The sequence below is a fragment of the Bidens hawaiensis genome, unplaced genomic scaffold, assembly GCF_021521415.1.
Source record: "Bidens hawaiensis isolate Kalapana, Puna unplaced genomic scaffold, B.hawaiensis_p1.1 tig00068866_1, whole genome shotgun sequence".
In the NCBI taxonomy this organism is placed as follows: Eukaryota; Viridiplantae; Streptophyta; class Magnoliopsida; order Asterales; family Asteraceae; genus Bidens; species Bidens hawaiensis.
The window spans coordinates 1-21,884 of NW_027502156.1; the positions used below are offsets into that span (position 1 = coordinate 1).

The following is a 21,884-nucleotide window of genomic DNA, read 5'->3' on the forward strand; positions in this document are numbered from 1 at the left end:
CATAACAGCATGATTACACTATATGTAATCAACATGAACGCAAACATGTTGCAACTAAGAAGTTACCTTTTAACACGGTTTTGTATGCAACCTTACTTGTTATCCTGAAGACCAAACTAGGTGGTTTTTCTTCTACCTTTGACTTCCTATCTCTTGAACTTTTCGATGGGGGTTCATCCTCTTCAACTTCTTCTACAGCACACTCCTGATAATGCACATCCACCGTTTTTAACTTTTATATGTGGCCTAATATACTTACTTTATAATATTTTAATGTTATCAAATAATTCCTTAATGAAGACTGCCAGCACATACCTCTAAAGTGATAACCACCACGGAAGTTTCTCTCTTCTTGTTTTTTGGTGTAACCAAGCTGAAGAAAAAACATAAATTGTTTTGATTACATGAAATAGAAAGCATTTATCTTATAAATAACACAATCAATTTGTACCAAAATTATGATCTGAAATAGGAATTGAAGTGTATTAGATTGTTTAACATGATTTAGACACTGCTTTGAAGTATATTAAAACTCATGCCTATTACTAACCTTCCCATTTTTCTCATTTAAAACAAACCATCTCGGCTCCACCCATTAGTTTTTGCACTTTTCTTCAACAAAAATCCTGCATGAAAAGAATTAAAAGTTATAAATGCTCATAAGATTAATATACACAACCATTTTAATCATAATACCCAAAGAGTAATTCATTGAATAATGTTAAGATACAAGATGCATTGGCCTGTTAGAAATCATTATAACACATATGTATAAAGTGATTAAAATAAACTTGTAATTAACAGCACAAGGAGAGAATAAATAACACCTAACCAAATGCTACTTGTTATGATGGCCAGAGTAAGCATAGATCATTTTTAGTCAAGTTTAACTGCTTGCAAATATGGATATCCCCGATACTAAAGACAAATCGGTATAAACCACACAACACAAGATGTTCTATGTATTAAGATCTCACCACCAGCCAATTAGATATACATAGATATGTCTTATCATCATTTGGTCAATATAGAAGTGAAAAGAGCATGTAATTGTGTGTGGGATATTATTTGAGTATTTGCAATGTAGGGTAATCACCTTAATTTATATGCATCAGGCTAATTAAGAAAACAAAATAAACCTAAACGAACAAACCAATAAAAACAAACAAAATTCACAAAGCTGTCTAGAACAATCCATATCGCCTTAATTAACAACCTAAACTACTACAAAATGCATACGATGTATCTAGCATAACACATAAATAACAAACACATAAAGCCATGCCGACAGCTTGAAATAAAAACCATCAAATGTTTAATATAATAAACGGTAAAACCAAGTGAAATATGAGAAAGACGTGAAAGTGTAAACCATCAAATGTTTTATACAATGGATGGTAAAAACAAGAACTGAGGAAGATGTCAAAAGTGATAAACCTGCTGTTATCTCCCCCTCAGGCCCTGCAGTCTTTAAAGTAGATTCCTCTTGTACATTCTTAACTTGCTTGGTATCCTTCAGGGATTTTAAATTCCCACCTGTTTGAGGACTAGCTGCCTAAACATATAAAAAAAACAAAAAAACTTGGTTGAAATGGAATCATTTATGCAAAATAAAATGAAGTAAATCCAATTAATACAGCATCTATGACAAGCACTATTTACCCTATTTAACAAAGATTGTTCTGCATCAACAGCCTTCTTGGAAGATTTGGTTTTAATCTCTTCCTCTCGTCTCTGCCTTTCCATCCTGAAACAAGATAAGAGAGAGAGAAATAACAAAAAAATTATCTATTTGCACACGCCCGTAATAAAATCTAAACAGATAACCAAAAATTTCATATGCTTTACATCATTGAACTAAAGGTTACAAGAAAAACAAAAAAAGATTTAAGAAACTCGTTAATGCATTCTAAAACAAACAAAAAAACAATATATATGTATATATATATATATACTTAGAAGTTATTATCGGCATACCTTCTTTGCACCAAACGAATGAAATGCTCGAGGTGGAACAAACACTCGTTCCATGTCAACAAGTGCAATCATCATGGTCTTTGCATCATTCTTAAACCCCTCCAAAGCAGTAGTGGCAATTGCCACCACCTGTAGTTGAAACAATAGAACACACGTTAGAATACACAATTTAAAAGCAGCAAACATTGTAGATGGTAAATAGGAAGAATCTTTTATGTTGAAAATACTGTATACAAGTACCTCTCTCTTGAATGATGGATATCTACCCAGCCCTGGTGTGCATTAGCTGATGCTGAAACTATGTCAGCAAGTACTCGATGAACCTGTATTCATAATAACTAATTACAAAATTCTAGTTTTTGTGAATCTTAAAAGTAACAAATAATGTCTTCTAGTATTTACAAATGTCCAAAAGAAGAACAACTAATGTCTCTAGTATTTACCAATCGTCAAAAGAACACAGGATAGAATCACATGCTTAAATCGAGGTATTAACAACTTAATTTTAGCAGTATGCGCAATGAAACATATAATGAGAGATAAATAAAGATGTAAGCAAACATATGGAATCATACGAATAAGGAACATGAGCAAAAAGTTGTAAAACAACATAAACTTGTAAGTTAACAAATATAAATGGTTAAAAAGGAAGCAAAGTTATGTGCAGTTTACCTCATCGACACAGAGACGTGATGGCTCCTTTGCAAGCTCCAATACACCTTTTATTAAAGATCGTAAACCTTTTTCTGGAGATATAAGGTAAGGTTGATAGCCATTTGCTTCTAGAACAATCTGATAACGATTCCACAGTCATCGTATAGTAACAAAAATAACTTGAAAGAACCCAAATTATAGAAAGCCATACCCTTTTAACGTTTTGTAGGTCGAAATGTCTGTCAAGCGGAAGCTGTTTGATCCTGCTTGGAAAGTTACCCTCAAAACTGGCAACAACTTTCCAGCCACTACCCTGAGAAAAATGCATGCAAGTAGGTAAATTTATTAAAGACTAGTCTACATTATACACACATCACACATTCATTCTGCGTCCGTTCTCACCTCGCCAGTCATAATATGTTGAAGAAATTTGTCCTCAAATTCACGACAAAGCTCCAAAGCCAAAGCTCGTGTACCTTCAGAACTGGTGACCATTGATACCCCAAGCCTTACCAGCTCATCTTGTACAATTTGCGACTTACCCTGAAGCCTGCATGAAAAAAATAATAATAACAGAAACAAATGACTGAAGGTCATAAAAACATAGCATAACCACAAAATGAAGCATTTGCTAGTGTGACTGTGGCATCCATATCCATGAAAGGCATGTAAACCGTTATATAGCAAATTAAAGCACAAAAATGAACATTTTTGCAGTATGTTTTGCAGAAAAATGTTTCGTATAGGAAATTTCATACCCTGATAGAAGACTTGGAAGCCTAATTTTCATTCGGCTACGAATTTGATGAGCAAGGGTTTCCACCAAGGCTAATCTACCAAGCTTGTTCTGAGGTGATCCCGTTAATATAGATTTTAAACTCTCACTCTCAGCCCGCCAAGCAGTTTCTAGTGAGTTATCAGATCCCACATTTCCGGACTGTGATGAAGCAATGGAAACAGACTCACCAATCAGAGCAACCCATGGGTTATCAGCTGCGGTTCGTGGTCCTTGACCCAAAAGAAGTGCCTGAACAGCAGCAAGGATTTTGGGATCCGAAGACGCTTGATCTATTTTACTAATGACACCAATGGTTCTTGTTGCTACATAAAGCAAAGAACAAAATTACAACTTGAATAGTTGAATATCATAAGCAGATGAAGAAATTTAAAACCCCACATTCTGAATCATATTCCTTTGCAGCTCTGAGGGCTTTTGCAGAGGTAACTGAGCAGCAGATATTACAACAAGCAGAACCGCATCATTGTGCTGAGCATACTCACTCTGCAAGTATAATGTCATGTAAGCTATAAAGGAGAATCATGTAAGGTATTAGACAAATGATGTAACCAGAACAACATTTTTGCAGTTACTCACCAAAGAGCCATCAAGATTTCCCTTGTCAACTCCGGGCAGATCAATTAGTTTCAAAGGAGGAGCTGTAAACCATAGCTTAAATTAGGGAACCAATTCTTCAAATGCAAGGTTGAAGGTTCTTATAGGATTTAAATTCTAAACATATCCAAACTCACCTGAACTTGTTCTAAGCTTTAAATATATTTCATCGCGACTTTTGCTTGATATTTTGCTAAGCCTGTCCTGTAGCGAGTGACGAAGAGCATCTGGGGTTGGACAAAAAGGGCATTCCAATGAAACTCGCATTTTGAATATAATATTACTGGTATGTGTCTGTATATGTTAACGATCATAAGCTATGCAGTTAACTCGGCCGATATGGTGATATATCACCAATATATTGGTTATATGTCATAAGGTGTAGTATCGGTCCCATATCTCGGTCAAAATAATGGTCCCGATAATATCGGCGATAATTACCGATATGACGCCGATATTTTATGTTTTTAATATCGGTTATATCACTGATAATTGATTAATGTATGTGAGGCCCATTTTAGTTGTTTTAATGACCACAATCCAGTCCACCATAAAAATTGTTGACTCAAACCCTAATCGCTCCAAAGTCAGAACTTACAAATCGATCGGCGCAAACAAATCGCTCCAAACTACAATCGATATCAACTGTCATCAACCCTTAATCGCTCCAAACCCTAAATTGCAGCTTATTTGTGCATTGTATTACTGTATTTGTCTCATGAGTCATGATCAATACCCCTCAAAATGATGTATAACCTCCTTAATTTTACATATTCGGAGGAAGTCTTATGTTCGGGACTGGAGGAGTATATACATACACACACACACACTAGACGGGTTCCCGCACGATGAGGCGGGAAACACAAACCTTGGTAGATCACTTTAAAAGTTTCAAGCACACGACAACATTTCATTTTAGCTAACTTACTAAATTTCGTTGCTACAAAGCTTCTATTCACACCCGAATCAAACTGTACTGAAGCAGAAATACCGTTAACTAGAAACGTACCTGTCACGATATCAGGAATCTGTCTGGCATGTTCTTGAGTCAGCATATAGGCCCTAGTCCTTGGCCTCCCTTGTTCAGCATCTTTCTTCTCACCTTTACCAACTTCACCACTCGTACAAGTCTTCGCCAAGTGACCTATCAGTCCGCACTTATAGCACGTGGGCTTTGCATGGCAATCCTGAGAAAGTGACCCATCTTACCACATTTGTAAAAAAGAATTTGACCCTGATCTGCATTCCCCACCATGGGACTTCCACACCTATGGCACACATCAGACCCAATGCCCCACTTGCACTCTCCATGCATCTTCCCGCAGGTCCTACCTGACCTCTTCTCCCACACTTTCTGTCGCTTATCTCTAGGGTTCCATGCTTGAGTACCGTGTCGCTTGGCATGAACAACCCATTTCTTCTCTTTCTTCTCTTCTAACACCATTTCGTCCACAGCCAGGTCATCGTAAACCATCTCAGCGAGTTCGACCGCAGAGTCAAAGGTAGCAGGTTTACTTGCCCTGACTAAGGTGCAGACGTTCTGTGGAAGTCCTCTGAGGTAGCATTTAATCCTTTTCACTTCAGTGTTTACCATATTTGGCACCAACCTAGATATGAAGTTGAATTCGGTAGTGTACTCGCGGTGTGTCATCTTACCCGCCTTCAGACTTAAAACTTCATCTCAGCTCTCTTAACTTTAGCATCAACACAGAATCGTTTCATAACCATCTCCTTCAGGTCATCCCATTTCAAGGCCTTAATCTCTTACCGACTCTTCCTCTGCTCCACACTTTCCCACCAGTACATAGCTTCATCCCCAAACGACAGAGTGACAAACCTACTGCTTGTTCGGGACGGCACTCGCTAATTCGGATAACCTTGTCCATTGCGGTTATCCATTGGAGAGTAGCGATTGCATCTCCCAAGCTAGTTAGCTTCGCCGGGTCGCAACCCTTGAACGACTTGTAGTTACACCCACCTCGGCCTCTCTTCCTATCATCAACCCTTACAGACCGAACTTCACTCGAGTCGCCTTTCTCTCTCTCGTCATCCTTCTTACCATTCTCTCCTAACCTCTTAGCAGTTCCCGCATGACTTCCAGCAGACTTTTCAGGGTTCAAGTTCTTCACAGCAGCTGCTACAGCTTGAGAAATGGCAGCCTGAATAGCAGGGTCAAGTTGATACCCTTCGTTGTTGCTCGGATTACGTCCAGCGGCACTTCCTTCTTCCCCGGTGTTAGTGGCTGTTCTTACAGAAGGTTCTCAGACAATGAGTGGCATGCCACGACGCCCAGTGTGACCTCCCTGTCTGGCGACTTTTCTTGCTCCATCCATTGATATTCTATAAGGAAACACAAACATCATCATTCAAGGAACCACTTAGTACAAGGATAGTAAGGCTAACATGTAATAATAGTGGCCAGCTGTGATTAGCTGATCACGTTACTCTATGTGTCCTATACACTTCTCTTTGTGAGTTAACTTGTGCTAATTATACTTCTAACAGTTAGACAATCAAACAGTTCATATCATCATATACTCCTATCCTAGAAATTAAGCTAGCATTCATACATTCTTTCTCTAGAAATTAAGCTAGCATTCATACATTCTTTCTCTAGAAATTAAGCTAGCATCAATATACATTATTATTTAACCATACACTTTACCTTTACTGAGCTTGCTTGAGTGACACATGGCTATCTTGAACTGGCATCTTCTTTCCTTTATTACTTAAATCACATTCTCTGTTCGAGTCTAAGCATGTAGGATGCTTAATTCTCTCGAACTTATGCTCTGATACTAACTTGTAAGGCCTCGATCTCGGTGCCCTACTTTAGCGTTGGATTTACTCGTAAACACAGTTCTAAATATCAGAGTTAATTAAAAACTTTGCGGAATAATAATAATAGTCAACCATTCATTACAAACATCCATAACTTGTCTTTTATAAACATAACCTAACATATAATATCAAACATCATAACAGATCTTCAGATGTCAGTCTCTTCTAATCCTGTCATGTGTCTCTCTCAAGCCAGCTGTCTCAGTCGATTAACCTGCGTGCATACTAAAAGTCAGCTACGCTCAGTGAGTTCTAGTTAATCAGACGACATGAAATACATTCACATACTTACATATGCACCCGATGGTACATACCTTCATATTTACTTACATACTCACATGCATACGTACTTTCATTATTTCTTTCAAACTTACATACATACTTTCATTCATACATATACGTTTTAAAGAGCATTCCGCCCTATAACCTTCGTCGATATTGTTATTGTCAGTTCCCTACATTCGTTGATATTATTAGGGTCGGTTCCCTACATTCGCCGATATTATTAGGGTCGGTTCCCTACATTCGCCGATATCATTAGGGTCGGTTTCCTACATTCGCCGATATTATTAGGGTCGGTTCCCTACATTCGCCGATATTATTAGGGCCGGTTCCATTCCTAACTATACCTTCTGTTCGTCATATAACCATACGCAGCTTGCTTTATATAATCGTCCTTTCGTACATAATCATTTCATTATGTACTTTCATGCATACATATTTCATACTAGAAATTCTACATATTACTTTCCCTGTCGATACATGCAATATCCGAAGATCGTTCACGCACCAACAAGCATTCATTCATAACATTCATACATACTGTCACATCAATCATTATGGCATACACATACCATTTAAGATAAGTGTATTAACGTTCACATTGAGTATGCATACAGCCCCGAAAACATAACAAGGTAGTGGGGCTAGAAACTCACCTTAATGCGTTACGTTCACCGTTAATGGTTATTCCTTTCTTTAGCTGTGCGCGAATAACTGTATAACAATTACGCGTATCAATTAACTATCACTACCCATATCACGTTTCTTGTTTAATTATAACCCTCAACAAACGGGGGTCCTGGGGCAGCGCCTCTGGAAGCGGGGTACTAGGGGCGGCAGCCCTTAACAGGGTCCAAGGGGCAGAGCCCCTTGCTGGTGTCGAATTGGAATTCTTAACACATTTTTCATTAGAATTCTTAATTATTATTTTATTTGCAAACCCATAAAGTTCGAGGGCTTCTTTGTAATTAATCTATTTTATTCTAAGTCCAGGGAACTTTCTGTCATTATTTCAAACTTTAGTTCGTCATTCAGTTCGTTAACGAAGGAGGCACCTTTGTTATTTCTTAACGAATGGACCCTTATAACGAATTGGCCTTTATAACGAACTGATCTTCATAACGAATGGACTCATTCATTTGGTCTGGATAACGAATGAACTCTATAAAGAATTAGGTTCATTCATCCCTTACTTAGTGAATGGCCTTAATGAATTGGGGTTAGTTCGTCATTCTTTCCTTAACGAATTGCTTAACGAATAAAGCTAGTTCGTTATTCTTCATTAACGAATTGACATAACGAATTGTTGTCAATTCGTTATTTCTCCGTTAGCGAATTAGTTTTAGGTCAGAGAATGTCAGAAACATTCTCTGACATTCCCTTACCTCGTACACCTTTTCCGGCACCGTCATCGCCAGAAAAACGGGCGGTGGCCGGAAACACGTATTTTCGCACCGTTTTCACCGTTTTTCGTCCCGTTCGATCCATATCTGAGCTAGGGTAACCCCTAAGCTCATCTTTTGACCGGTTTATACCCGATTCCATTCGGATCTCATGACTTTAACGGTTGAGGGTGTGGGCTCGTCGTTTCGCTACTAGATCTAGCGGGTTTGGATCCGTACAATATCATACTATCATTACCTGGGGTCGGAATCGGTTCTTCTTCTTGGTTTCGATTAGAAAAAGAGAGAAATATGAGAGAGAGCTTAAGTGTGTGTTTTTTGATGGTGTATGAAATTAGTGAAAATGAATGGATTAATGCATAAGTATGGTTTATATATTATGGGTCATGGGCTTAAGCCCATAGTCCTTTCTTCCTTCCTTTTTAATCCAAGTTCATAACCCATATCTGTTTAACCCAACACTAGCCCGACTCATAGTAACTCATATTTTTATTTTATTAACCGAAACGAGAAAACGGGATGTTACAATCATGCCACCCTACCCATGACTATCTTCACCGTTGATCAACCTTAATACTAGTCACTTAAAACATCAGATATTATTTTTGGTATGTTGATTCACATGAAACTATTTTTTATTTTTGGGATTTCATACTCTTTTTTAGGCCACACACCAGGTGTTCGATCAAATGTCATTTGGTTTCTTTATATTAGTATGGTTTAATTGATATTTGATCCATCGGATTTAATATAAAACAACCTAACTAGTGATTACAGATTTAAATATATCATAATTGGGTTTAATTTTAGATGTATAGGAATTGACTGATATCTAAAAAACCAAACCAATGATTACGGATTTAAATATATCATAATTGGATCTAATTTTAGATGTATGGGAAATGATAATTCATACCAATTACTACAATTCATATCAGTTATAGAATTATTTAATTGATATGATTAATTATATTCATGATAATAAATAAATTACTAACTCTAAATTACTAACTTCATGCTTTAGATTTAAACATATATATTGTAATTAAATTGTAATTAATCGTGTTAAAAACGATTCATTATAAATCCTCATTTACTATATCTCCTAATTTTCTTTCAATATCTGAAAATTCAAACATGAGAAAGTAGTACGCGAAAGGCAAGTTATTTTTTACATTTGAGCAGCTTGGTGGGAAGCTTCCAGTTAAGGTTTTGACTTTTTTCTTAAATTTGTTCTAAATTGTTGATTATATACCTTTATGAGTCTTATTAAAAACTAAATATAAATAATTAAATTAAGAATTAATTACAAAGATGTTAAGATGGTTTTTGTGGTTGTAAACATAGAAGTTAAGCTAAAGTTTCTTATCATTTTATATGTAATGGTTTTGTAGGTTATGACCATTATGCTAGCTGGTTTTGGAACGGCTGGTCCAAAGCAGGTATATTTGTAATCGTGCTATTATTTAAAAAATTTTATATAATCACAATCATGCACATTTGATAAACATTAACAAAACATATTAGTGTCTAAATTTTTATGTTGGTTTTGGCTATGATATTCTTTTACTTATATACATTTTATTTACATTTCTGGTAATACAACGGAATAGCTAAGTGATTTAAAAATCATGTGTCAAATATTTAAATTCTTACCATAATTGTCTTATAATTTAAATAAGGTTTTTGAAAACATATTTAAATTTGTCTCATAATTCTAAGTGTTTAATTTTTTTTACCATATTTAAAATTTTATTGTTATTTTGGAAACAATATTTAAAAATCATCCTACTATACTATTAAAACAAATTAGTTTACCTCCACATGGCTCCTCTCTATTGGACAATTCCCTTTATTTCCAAATATATCTTTCACTTCTCTAATTTTCTTAACAATTAAATAAATCAAAAATAAATTCAATTACTAATAATTAGTTGTAGGTCAATATATTTGGAAATCTTTTATTTTTTTTAGCAACTTTCGATTTCTTCTTTAAAATAGCAAGGTTACAGCTTTTAATTTGAAATTAATTGCATCATGTCTAAATTAGCTATTTTTCAAAAGATTAGTCAAACATTCCATTTCATCTCATTTATCAACAATAAATGACATGTAAAATAAATTCAAAAATTTGCCTCTTATATATTGTATTTATATTCATTTTCATGCAATTTAATTTCATACTTGCATCCATTCTCTTTCTGACTATCGTTCATCTGACATCCTCTATATCAAACATTTGTAAGTTTTTTTATTTCTTACCATTCATTTCATTTTTTTTTATTATTACATTAACTACTTACTTCTTTAATTTGTTATTTTTTTCTTTGAGGACGTTATCTTTTATTTTATTTTTTTTGTTGTATATATATTATGTACCAACAAATTATTCTTGGTACATGATAATTTCATTGCCATAAATTATGATTCTTATATAGAATCATTGATAAACTTTAAGAAGAAATATTTGACAAAACATGATCATAAATTTCTTAATGTTATTCCGGTAGTTATATTTCATATTCTATTTGATATTCTTATCATATTATTCCAGTAAGGTTTTATATCAGTTATAATTATTTTTGTTTTCTATTTTTTTTGTGTTTATATTAATAATTATATGATTTTTTTCTTATAATCTGTTTAGGTTATATATCAAAATCGAATATTCAATGGAGAACTTCACTATTTCGTTTTTCCGGTGACGTGATTCAATTTTTCCGGTTGTAAATCATAACATCAATTTTACATTTTTTCACATGATTCAAATATTCCATAATTTGTAATTTATTTATTATGTGATATTAATATTAATATTTAATTTTATCATTTCAGGTTATTGTCCCAACTTGATATAGCTAATTTCATGGATTGAGGATTGTTTGATATGATGTCTTTTATTTTTAATATTGATGTATATTTCTGTTAGTATTCATGTATTTATTTATTTTTCACAATTTATGTAATTCAATTGATTATTATAAAATCCGTAAATGAAATTTAGTTGATTGTTCTATAAAATATTAACTTATCTACAGTAAGATAATCAATCTTATATTGTTATTGGTCAAAGTTCAATTAAATCATCAATGTCAACGCAATTTAAAACATTATTATACTTTCCAATATTATCTTACTTTCCATTTTTAGATTTATACAGATTTAATATGGCATTTTAGAAACCGATTTTCCCCATTCAAATGTCATATACATACATACATACATATATGTATATATATAAACAAATATCAAAATTCAAATTTCACCATTTATTTGAAATTTACGAAAATATGTTATAGAATTTTACTTTCACCATTTGTTAAAAAACTGAATTTGAATAAATTAACTATTTGACCATTTATATTGAATAGGTTTAAATAACATTTACATATTTAAACATAACTCCCATTCCTAATTTTGCTAATTTTTTTCAACCCTTTTTAATTTTTTGAATACCATCCATAATTATAAACGCATTTCATAATTATTTAATATTCATGCCTTAAATAAAAAAAATAGTTTCTTCTAAATACTTCAAGTTATCATAAATTTAATGTCAATTTCAACTAAATCCCTTAAGTGAATAGTGAAAAATATTAATTTAAGCCATTTTAAAATTCGAATTCTTGACCATATTTTCACAAACCGAATTTTAAGAGGTTAACCAATTGACTGAATTTGACTATTTTTTTAATATGATTTGACTCTAATTTTGGTAAATTTGAACATTATTATAATTTTAATAATAATAATTTATTCTCATTTCTAATTTATTCTCATTTCTATATAATCAATACATTTGTTCTCATTGTTCTCATTAATTTATATATTGATGTAAAGTTATATGTATCTAAACGATTTTCAAATTCGAATTCTCAACATTTATATGAAGTTTACAAAAATATGTTATACAGTTGGACTTTGACTATATTTTAAAAAACCGAATTTGAATAAATTAATCATTTGACTCAGTTTGACTATTTGTATTAATATAATTTCACTCAAATTTTGGTAAACTTGGACATTATTATAATTTTATTAATTTATTCTCATTTCCATTTATATTGTCTATTTATAAAGGTTTGTGAACTATTTCACTCAATCTTATATTGTTTATTTATTATTTCCAAAACAGTTATGGAATTAATTGCTTTGACTATATTAATGTTTTCCAAATCAGTTATGAAATTAATTCATTTGGCTATATTAATGTTTTCCAGCAATTATAAAAAATTAATTGATTTGACTATATTAATGTTTTTCAAAATAGTTTAAAATTTAAATGATTGACTATTAATGTTTTCTACAACACCCATGTTATTTGAACTATGGAATAATAAAAGTCACATTTAATCATGCATTATGAATTACGTTTAATGTTTAATATTATTTCTTTAGTGTTTAATACGATATGATATTAGTATTCATGTAATGTGAGATATAATTTATCAGGTTACAACCAACTATTTTGAAGAGCATGAGATTTTCAAATGTATCAATGTCATATGTAATTCACATGTTGTATTGGCAATGCCAAAGTAAGCAATTTCAAAGTATATATGGAAACTTTGAATGATTATATTGTAGTATTATTTAAAAATGTTTGTCAGAACAGGCTCTTGGGTCACATATCGAAACATGTTAGGGAAAATGCGAGTTCTGAGTAAAATGATTTTAGTTCAAACGCGCATTTAAGTTAACAAATATTTCTTTATTATAATTTTTTAATTGCCGTGTTTTAATTAAGGTAACCAATAAATATTCTTATTAATTAATTAATGTTTTTATGTTTTTATAAAGATTCTTACAATACGTGTTTTAGTTAGGTTAACCAAGAATTAATTATTAAATAATGTATTTCTGTTTCTATTGAAAGTTCTATAATTTTCATGTTTTTATTAATGTAAGCAAAAATTAATTATTAGTTAATGTATTATCGTTTTTTATACAATCCTATAAATTCGTACTTTAAACTTTTAATTAAGGTCACCAAAACATGTTTAAAGTTAATAAACAAGAAGTATGATCTATAAGTTTATGAGGTTAAGAGTGGATATGTAGCTATAAGGGAAGCAAATAACATTTGTCTTTTTAAATTTTGATGATTGTCTACAAATTAAAGAATGGGCAAAGACACATAGTATCAATGATCCTAAAACTAGACACTTTAAATCTTATTCATTAAGAGGTTATTTAAATGTTTGTTTTTAAGTTTTAGTTTAACACTTTTTGACGTTTGTATCTTAATTTTTTCTTAATATTCATAAGATGTTTAAACCTGATTAAATACGGAAAATGACCAATTAGCAACAAACTTTTAAAGCTTTCTATACTCTTCAATCTCAACAAACCTTTTCATTTTCTTATATTTGACCTAAATTAATGTTTAAAATAAACACACCATTTATTATTTTAAAAATAATAAAACCTTTCATATTTTTTGGAAGTTGACTAATTAACCTATTTGATTATAAAATTTTTATAATTATGTTGAAATTATCTATTACAATACAACTGTACTAAATAATTTTTTTGTATGCATAAATGTCAAGATTATTGTATACAATAAAAAAAAGGAATTATATAATAAAATTAATTTTAAATAAGGTAATGATGTTAAAGAGTTTGAAATATAATTTACTGCAGATTGTAGTCACTTTAATAAAAGTTTAATTAGGGAATGTCCTCTATGTAATAACATATAACAACTTATGTTAACCTTTCAAATGACGTGTGTTTGTTCGAAAATTTCAATACTTCCACCCGTGTCGTACACGGGTTAATAACCTAGTGTGCAAATATTAAAGCAATAGGCCATATATTATTGGTCAATTTTGCTAACTTCCTTAAATAACTAGCATTTCCATAATTTTTTACTAATTTAATAATTCAAAATTAAAATAATATACCAAATGTACTAAAATGGTTGTTGACTAAGCTAATAGGGTTCTCCATCATCTTTAGAACTTAAACATGACCTTTAATTACTAAAATTTGTCTTTGTACTACTTTTATTATTTGATTTAATACTTTTGAATCCCACTATAATTACGAATGTTTTTATGGCAATATAGGGAACATGTGATGTGTTGTAAAACACGCTTATTTTCCGCATCATTTATCATGGTTTTAATCGCTTTTATATATAATATTTAATGTTTCTTAACTTGTTTAAGTATGATCTTACATAATTATATATTTTGTAGGTTGCGTTTTTAAAGAAGAAAAGAACCAAGTTTTTACAAGACTTAACGAGCCTTTATGATTAATATTTAAAGAACCAAGTTAAAGCCCGGCCCAAAATCCTATTAGTGTAAACCCTTACATGCATATTATATATTAAAACATAAAAAAAAACCGTACACCCTTGCATACATCTCCGATCGTCAGTAGGCTCTTAAAGAAAAAAAAAACAATTTCCAACAATCTTGGAGGTTTGGTCAAATAAGGTGGGCGACTAATATTGTAGCAAGAGTTGTAAAGTTTTTGTGTTTGTGGCTATGTTTTATTTCACGGATGCAACAAGGTTGGACAACACACCAAAAGGAGAGAATATTATTTTTGAAGGTTTTGAGAGCCAAGGGGAGTCGGGACAGCAACCGCAATAGGGAACATTATTTTTTTTAAAGTGGTTTGCATTATCTATTTTATAAGTTCATCTCCATATTTCTTGATATGATGATTATGACTTTTGAATCTATTAATTTTTCTTTGGTTATGATTATCGGCTAAATCTTTTGCGCAACCTAGGTTGAGATGAATATTGATGTTGTTTGACGGTTTATTTGGTTTTAATTAATTACATGACGTATTATTATTGAAAAGCTTTATTTAGTTTAATCTTTGATGTGTTAAAATATTGTTTTTATATAATTTGTGCATGTGATTCCCCTTATTTCATTGATTGATTGATTTTGTGTCGTCTGGTTAGGGTTATTCGGTTAGGTCATAGACTTGATATTTTTTATATGTTTGTGGTTAGCGCGACCATAGGAATCTTGAGTGCGTTTAATTATTAAAATTCAATAGTTTCACCTTCCTTGCGATCGAAAGGTAATAGGGAGTCGGTTTGTCTCGCGTCTTTATTCGGTTAGGTTAGAATTGCGCGAGAGCGAGTTTTGGTCTCGTCCGGTTTAGTTTTGCGTGCAAATATGTGTCTTAGATTGAGTTAAATATTGTTACCTTTTTATCCCTAGAATTTTTAGTACCAATTTTTAGCGAGTTTTGTGTCGTTGAGTCCGAGAGGAGATGCGTCATTAGGGTACCTTAGTAATCTTTTTACCGGTGCATTTATTCAATCTTCTTAGATTTGTGAGGGTTAGTTGGTGAGACCGAGAGGTGATCTAGCGAACTTTAATGAGCCTTAGTTGATTATTTTAAGATCCCGGTGTCGTGTGATTAGTTAATTCCGTTAGCCGTTGAACCGTTAATAGGATTCTTGCCTAGGTAGTCGTTTCTACACATTTGTTAAAATCTCGTTAGTGCCGTTAAGTTTTCCAGTAGTTTCGTTAAGTTAAGTTAAGTTAGTTTTAAATTAATTAAAATAAAATAAGATAAAATCAATTAAATATTTTAAGGTAAGACTTGGATTAGGGTTTATAATCTGAGCCGTTCTCACGTGTCTTCGAGTTCGATATCCGGACTTTCCTTTCTTTGCTATACGCGACCGGTACACTTGCCGTTTGTGTGAACTAGGATAGATTGTTTGATTTTTAAAGCTTTGTTGCGATTCGTGTTTATTATATATATATTTTCGCACATCAAGTTTTTAGCGCCGTAGCCGGGGACACGGTTTGAGGCGATTAGAGAACGACTCGAGTTTGGGGACTTACATGTTTCTTTTTTACTTGCTTATTTATTTTTATTTGTTTTTAGTTTAATTTTGGTTTTTATTTTTAGTCGTATGCGTCATACCCGCTCACAAGGACCGCCGAAGCTTGAAACGTTTGACGATACCGAAAAAGTCCAGCCCGAGAGAGAGCGTTCTGTTTCACAGATAGGTTCTGTTTCTTCTTCTTCTTCCGCATCTTCAAGGGATAAGAACATGGGTGACCAACCACCTAGGAGAGTAGTAGCTGACTATGGTAGGCCGAAAACGAATCCTCATTCGAGCATCACCTTACCGAACGGTGAAGCCGCTGGCAACTGGTCCATTCCTGCCCACGTCATGCAACTCATCAAAACCGCACTCCAATTCTAAGGGCTAGAGAGCGAAGACCCTTTAAACCACATCGACATGTTTGTTCAAATCTGCGAAATTTTCAATATCGGCAACATGAACGATCAAGCCATCTATCTACGTATTTTTCCCTTCTCACTAGCCGGAAAAGCCTACAAATGGCTTAAGTCACTACCTGCAGGATCCATCACCACTTGGGTGGGCCTTCAAGAGAAATTCATGACCAAATTCTTTCCGCCATCTAAATCCGCTCGACTCCGTGAGGAGATTTGTTCTTTCCGCATGTGATCCGACGAGTCTTTCTGGGAAGTTTGGGAAAGATTCAAGGAGCTCCTTCTTAGTTGTCCTCATCATGGTTTAGATAAGTGGATGCTCATCGAGAAATTCAACAATGGAGCCACTCAACACGTGAGAGAGATGTTGAACCAAACTGCTAACGGGAACCTCCTTAAGAATAAAGATCACGATGAGTGCGTCGTCCTTTTTGATGATCTAGCAGCGAGCTACAAGGGGCACGGGGGCAGAAATTCTTCCACGTCATCAAGAGGAGTACTTCAGGTCGATTCGAACACCATCATGCAGGCGCAGATTGATGCTTTGAACAAACTCGTTAGAGATCTTACCGTTAAGAGCGTCGCGAAGTGTGAGGTTTGCCGAGGGGGTCACGACACCATTGACTGTCCTGTTAACCCGGGTAGCAATCAGGAGGAGGTTGACTTCATCAACAACCCCTTGAGATATCAAAACCCCGCCTTCGGTGGGAACACTGACTGGAGAAATCAGAATAACTATCGAGGAGGACAAGCCAGTGGATACCAAGCCCAATACCAAAACCAACATCGAGAGAATCTATTCAGGCAAGGGAATTCAGGTAAAGAGAGTTCGGAACAAGTGGGGAGAGAGGAGAAGAAAGCCTCACTGGAGGAAATGATGGCAGAGCTGCTGAAGCGTGATGAGAGGAACCGAGTGACAAATGAGGTGAAATTTGCGGAACACGATGCCATGTTGAAGAACCAAGCCACGTCTCTAGCTAATCTTGAGCGTCACATCGGAGAGATCGCTAGCCAGCTATCCGAGAGAGCACCAGGTTCACTACCAAGTAATACTGAGAAAAATCCGAGAGGGTTCGCCAAAGCGGTGACTACTAGGAGCGATGCAAGAAGAGAGAGAGAAGCTGATCCTTTGAAAGTTGACTCACCTGCGGTCGATGAAGAGGAGCATTGTGACATCTGACCCGATCCGATCCGACCCAGGTACCCGTTTCTCCGATCCGATCTCTTTCTTTTATGATTTAATATTTATTTATACTTATACTTTATTTTTAATAATAATAATATATTTTCCTTCCCGCCTCTTCCTCTCTTTTCCTTTCCTCCGTCCCGTCCCTCTTCTTCTCTCTTTCCGCCTTCTTTTCCCTCTTGTTGCCGTCCCGCCCCTTTCTCTCTCTTGTCGTCGTTCCGCCCTTACGCCTTGAACCTCCTTTTCTCTTAACTCTTTGCTTGTCCTTTGGTTCTTCCCGCCTAAGGATGTCTGCGCAGCTCCACGCGCCAGACTCCTTACAAGGAAGCCTGCGCGAAGACCAGTTGTTCCTGCGATACGCGAGGCGAACTGTTCTCGCAGCGCGCTAAGAAAGGTAGTTCTTCTCGCAGCGCGCTAAGAACGGTAGTTCTTCCCGCGACGCGATAAGAATTGTAGTTCTTCTCGCAGCGCGCTAAGAATGGTAATTCTTCCCGCGGCGCGCTAAGGAGAACAGTCCTTCCCGCGGCGCGCTGTGGACTGTTCTCTGTCTGCCTTCGCCCTCGCGCGTGCGCTTGACGCCTTCTCGCGCTAAACCCCCCTTTGAGTCTCTTCTTCTGTTTAATCTAGCCGTTTACTTTTGTGATGTCTTATCTTCTGTGTTGTTGACCTGACCTATCTTATGTCTGAAAAGTTACTTTCGGCGCAGCATGCGCACCAACCCCATTGGTTGGCAGAAAAAGTGACTGACATTATCTTTTGAGATCTGCTTTTCCATGCTTGACCAGTACCTTTATCTGACCCTCCCATGCCTGTTTACTGTTACCTGTCAGCTTTTCCTTTGCCCCCTGCAGCTGCCATATCCTTTGATATCTTTTGCTTTTGGAATCTTTTACTTTTTGAGATCTTTTCCCCTTTTCTAGGGATTGTGTTCCCTAGGGTTTCCCTATAAATAATAATGTTATTTTCCTAACACTATACACACAAAACACTTAAACTCTCCTGTTCTCTCTTCCTTTGCTCCTTGCCGTTGTTCTCCCTCTGCCGCCTTCTCTCTCTGCCTCCGTCCTCTCTCCTGTTCTGCCCTGTTTTCCGGTAATCTATAATATATAATAATTTGTTTAAGTTACTTATTAATTATGCTAACTTATAGTCAAGACTTAAATCAAATCATTAAAACAATAATCTTTAATTATAGGTTAACTTGTGCTTGTTTAAAGTTGGTTCTTGCTTTATCTTTCACCGCACCGTTTATCAAGTGAGTAATCTCGTACCTAATCCCTTTTTATTTTTAATGTTTTGGGATGTTCATGTGTTCGTACAAACTTAGAGTCTTAAATTTGTTTATGAACTTTAGTCGCGCAGTAGCCCATGTGTTGAGGACGTTTACTTGGCTGTTTATTTGTATGTGTGTATCATTAACCGCTTTGTTCGGCCTATTCCGAAGTTTTCATGGATCCATTGGATGAACACGGGAGACCTATCGTTTACGGTTTTCTTTGTTTACACTTGCACAGATGTTTTCTCGTTTTTGTGCTCATTTGGGAGCACGGATTGAACTATGAACTATGATCTATTTAGGCTTGATCACAATCTGATTACACCCTTGTTAAACACCAGACATACACGTGTTGCGCGCAGATTTATTGTTATCTATGTATTGTATTAAACTTGATTTCTCACCAACACGCAAGTGTTTGACGTTTTATTTTAACACATGTTCAGGTTTGCTGTAGCTACATTTGGAGCTTGTGGACACGTAGGACGTTTTTACTTTTGGACCTAGATTAAAATGTAACAAGACAAGTTATTATTGTTCGAATATTTTGTCTTATAATATATTGATTTATGTTGATTTATGTTATCTTGTGTTTACGTTGCGCGTGCGCGAATGAATATATTTATTAAATATTGACATCCAATAGTGTCACGAGTAATGAAACAATATGTGGCGCCCCGATGTATAATCCGCCTTTGGTCGGGGTGTTACAGATTGGTATCAGAGCTCGTTGACTTTAGGATAGGTGGTTAGACGTAACGGCCTAGAATACCTAAGAGTCCCTTCTCGCGCATGAGAGAAATCTCATGTTTGCGCGCTTATTGTTAATTACTCGTTATTTATAAATATGCTTGCGCAGACGCAGCGTATGGTTTTATGTTTTATTTCGCGATATTTCGATTTTTGCTGAATTTCGATTTTTACTGATTTTACTTACATATTCGTTTGTTAGGATTGAAAATCCGAAAAGTCATGGTGATACATGAATAGTTGATTTTCAATTTCCATTTACGATTATGTTCTGAGGTTGGAGACTTGAAAGGTCATGGTGATACATGAATTGTCAACCTCCAATACTCATTTTCTTGTATATTTTATAGAGGATTGAAAAGTCATGGTGATACATGAATCGTCAATCTCCAATACTCGTTTACTCGTCATTTTAAATTGGGAATTCGGAAAGTCATGGTGATACATGAATTGTCGATTCTTGATTCGAATTTGTTACCTATATTAAGTCTGCATTTAGGGTCATTTATTTTACTTTAACTTTTGACAGTAACTGACTCCGCGAAACCAAGCTTTATAAGATTAAACTTTGCGCTAAGATATTAACAAAACTAAAACTTTTATAGAATGCCTCCGCTATCTCGCCGATTTCAGAGAAGAGAAGCCTCGCGCAGGCGTAGACAGCAACGTTCCCAGGAAATGGCCGCCGCAATAGCCCAAGCTTTGAGCCAAAACAATACCTCCGGTTACAACATTAAGTCCTTTAATGCGGGTAACCCTCCGAAATTCACAGGGCTTGAAGGAGCCACCGTGATGCTCCAATGGCTCGAGAAGATTGAAAACACTTTCCTCCACACCCAATGCCCCTCAGACAGACGAACCCTATATGCTTCCAGTGTCCTGGAATCTAGAGCGCTTACATGGTGGAATGGAGTAGCTCATGCGCGTGGCGCAGAAGCTGCTTCTAGCATGACATGGGAGGAATTCAAAGAAATTCTGACGCGAGAATTCTGCCCTCCCAACGAGGTAAAGCGCCTGGAGGAAGAATTTTGGAATCTTAAGCAATACAGCGGTGAAGCGCGCGAGTACGCGACGCGCTTCCATGGATTAAGCCTGCTTGTCCCTCACCTTGTTACCCCTTCCCGCCGAGCCATAGAGAAATTCCTTGGGGGTCTCCCCATGGAAATTCAAGATTCTGTATGGGCCAGAAACCCAGCAACCCTCTCTGACGCCATTGAGTTGGCCGCTGTGCTCAGCGACAACCATGTCAGAGCAGGAACCCTGTTCCTGCGAGGAGCTGAGAAGACCAAACCCACCAAGACTGCCCCTGAACCAACAGAAACCAAACCAGAACCCTCAAACCGTAACAACCTCAAGCGCAGGCGCAAAGCCTATGCGCTTACCAACCCGCCCATTGTCCAGCAACCCACCTACCAACCTCCAGTTTACGCGCCTAACCCACTGTCAACTTACCCAACACCTCCTGTAGTCCACAACTATGCCTTAACCAATCCCGCACTCCTTGCCCCACCAACTAAGAAACCTTACACAGGAACCCAACACTTCTGCCCAACCTGTAGATTTCACCACCCACCTCAAGTCCCGTGTCGACAATGTAACCGATGTGGCCGCGTTGGTCACTCAGCCGAGTACTGTAGAATCCCTTCCGCCAACCCAATCGCACAAACACCAACCTACCCGCAAAACCCACAACCAGCCTACCAAAATCCACGACCCAAGACGTGCTTTAACTGCGGTGATCCAGTCATTTCCGGAACGCGTGCCCGAGACTACAAGTTCAGATCACACAAGCGAATCCGGTGAACCAAATTTCGAACCAAGTGGCGCGTGGCCGAGCTTTTAACATAACCGCGCACCAAGCGCAAGCGAATAATGACGTAGTTAATGGTA

At 35.6% G+C, this 21,884-nt stretch overlaps 1 non-coding gene and 1 pseudogene across 2 annotated transcripts; both read right to left on the reverse strand.

Annotated features, from left to right (window-relative positions):
• Window positions 1-66: 66 nt before the first annotated feature.
• On the reverse strand, window positions 67-5,618 carry LOC143605273 (dynamin-2A-like; annotated as a pseudogene). Its single transcript, XR_013148487.1, has 15 exons — window positions 5,357-5,618; window positions 4,162-4,251; window positions 4,007-4,068; window positions 3,809-3,913; window positions 3,390-3,732; window positions 3,034-3,181; window positions 2,843-2,944; window positions 2,650-2,769; window positions 2,218-2,300; window positions 1,978-2,106; window positions 1,663-1,747; window positions 1,438-1,555; window positions 551-626; window positions 316-373; window positions 67-205 (listed from the first exon to the last, which is right to left on the reverse strand). The product of XR_013148487.1 is annotated as a dynamin-2A-like (transcript).
• An 11,363-nt stretch (window positions 5,619-16,981) lies between these two features.
• LOC143605277 (small nucleolar RNA R71) lies at window positions 16,982-17,088 on the reverse strand. Its single transcript, XR_013148489.1, has one exon. It is a non-coding gene; the product is annotated as a small nucleolar RNA R71 (small nucleolar RNA).
• Window positions 17,089-21,884: the final 4,796 nt, after the last annotated feature.